This window comes from Salmo salar, unplaced genomic scaffold (assembly GCF_905237065.1).
Source record: "Salmo salar unplaced genomic scaffold, Ssal_v3.1, whole genome shotgun sequence".
Lineage (NCBI taxonomy): Eukaryota > Metazoa > Chordata > Actinopteri > Salmoniformes > Salmonidae > Salmo > Salmo salar.
In genome coordinates, this window is record NW_025550439.1 from 10,001 (window position 1) to 12,500 (window position 2,500).

General features: G+C 45.3%; 1 protein-coding gene across 1 annotated transcript in view; it reads right to left on the reverse strand.

Moving 5' to 3' along the window:
* The window catches only part of LOC123739462 (ZZ-type zinc finger-containing protein 3), a gene marked incomplete at its 3' end in the record, with an annotated part of 32,269 nt that overhangs the window by 4,210 nt on the left and 25,559 nt on the right, over positions 1-2,500 (reverse strand).

Sequence of the window (2,500 nt, forward strand, 5' to 3'; positions counted from 1 at the left end):
GAGAAGCAGCGAACAAAACAACAAAAGCGAAAAAAAACAAAAACGAGACAGAGAGACAGCAAACAGAAAAAAACAAACAAGAGAGACAGAGAGAGAGACAGAGACAAGAGACAGAGAGAGAGAGAGACAGAGGAGAGACAGAGACAGACAGAGACAGAGACAGAGAGAGACAGAGACAGAGGAGAGACAGAGAGAGAGAGAGAGAGACAGAGAGACAGAGAGACACAGAGAGACAGAGAGAGAGAGAGAGAGAGAGAGAGAGACAGAGAGAGAGAGACAGAGAGAGACAGAGAGAGAGACAGAGACAGAGAGAGAGAGAGAGAGAGAGAGAGCAGAGAGAGAGACAGAGAGAGAGAGAGAGACAGAGAGAGAGAGAGACAGAGAGACACAGAGACAGAGAGAGAGAGAGAGACAGGAGAGAGACAGAGAGAGAGACAGAGAGAGAGAGAGACAGAGAGAGAGACAGAGAGAGAGAGAGACAGAGAGAGAGAGAGACAGAGAGAGAGAGCAGAGAGACAGAGAGAGAGAGACAGAGAGAGAGAGAGAGACAGAGAGAGAGAGAGCAGAGAGGAGAGAGAGAGACAGAGAGAGAGACAGAGAGAGACAGAGAGACTGGCAGAGAGAGACAGAGGAGCATTCGAGAGAGACAGAGACAGAGAGAGACAGAGACAGAGAGAGAAGAGAGAGAGAGACAGAGAGAGAGACAGAGAGAGACAGAGAGAGAGACAGAGAGAGAGAGAGAGAGAGAGAGAGAGAGACAGAGAGAGAGAGAGACAGAGAGAGAGAGAGAGACAGAGAGAGAGAGAGACGGGGGAGAGAGACAGAGAGAGACAGAGAGAGAGAAGACAGAGAGAGAGACAGAGAGAGACAGAGAGAGAAGACAGAACAGAGACAGAAACAGAGACAGAACAGAGAAGGAAAAGAGACAGAGAGACAGAGAAAACAAAGAGACAAACAAAGACAGAGAGAACGAAAACAAAACAAACAAAAACAAACCAACAAACAGACAAAAGATAGAGAAGACAGAAGACAGAAAAAAGACAGAAAAAGAGACAAGAACTATCAGAGAGACAGAAACAGAGACAAGAGAGAGACAAACACAAAGAACAAAAAGACCAGAGCACAGAAGAGAAAACAAAGACAGAGCAGACAAAGAGACAGAAAAAGAGACAGAGAGAGACAAGAGAGAGACAGAAAGAAGAACAGAGACAGAGAGAAAGACACAGAGAGAGACTAGAGAGAGAGACAGAGAGAGGGCAAGAGACAGAGACAGAGAGAAAGGCAGAGACAAAAAAAAAACAGAAAGACACAGAGAGAGAGAGACAGAAACAGAGAGAGAACAGAGAGAACCAGAGACAGAAGAGACAGAGACAGAAGGGAGCAGAGACAGAGAGAGACAGAGAAAAGAAGACAGAGAAGACAGAAGAGACAGAGAGAGACAGAGACAGAGACAGAAGACAAAGAGAGAGAAAGACAGAGAGAAAGAGAGACAGAGAGAGAGACAGAGAGAGAGAGAGAGACAGAGAAACAGAGAGAGAGAAACAGAGTGAGAGAGACAAGTGAGAGAGACAGAGTGAGAGACAGAGTGAGAGACAGAGTGGGAGAGAGACAGAGTGAGAGAGACCAGAGAGAGACAAGACAAGTGAGAGAGAGACAGAGACAGAGAAGCTGAGAGACAGAGAGAGAAAACAGAGAACAGAAAAAACAAACAAGAAAAAACAACGCGAAACAAAACGAGACAGAGTGAACAGACCGAGACAGAGAGAGACAGAAGCGAACAGACAAATGAATGAGACAAGAGAGACAAGACAAAGAGAGAGACAGAACAAGCGAGAGACAGAGAACCACAGAGAGGCAGAGACACAGAGACAAAAACAACAAGAAACAACCGAGACAGAGAGACAAGAAAAAAGAGACAAAGAATGCAGAGACAGACGGATAGAAGACAGAGAGAGCGAGACAGAAGAGCGAGAGACAGAAAGCGAAATGAGAGAGAGACAGAGAGAGACAGAAGAGAGACAGAAGCGAGACAAGAAGAGACAGAGAGAGACAGAAAAAGACAAGAACAGCGAGAGAGACAGAACAACAAGAAAAGAGAAAGATCAAAGCACAAAAACAGAGAGACACAGACAGAAAACAGAGAGAAACACGAAAAAAAAGACAGAAGAGACAAGAAGAAGAGAGAGAACAAGAGAGACAGAGAGAGAGAACAGACAAACACAGAAAGAGAAAACAAAAGCGAACAAGAGAAGAGAGACACGAACAGAACAAAGAGAGCCAGAGACAGAGAGAAGAAAAGAGACAGAAGCAAAAGAGAGAAGACAACAGAGAACAAAGAGACAGGAAGAAGGACACAGAAAACAGAGAGAAGACAGAGAGAGAGAGAGAGGGACAGCGAGAAAGAGAGAGAGACAGCGAGAGAGAGAAAGACAGCAGCGAAGGAAACGAAAGAGAGAGACAGAGAGAAAGAGAGACAGAGAAGAGAACAAAGAACAAGAGA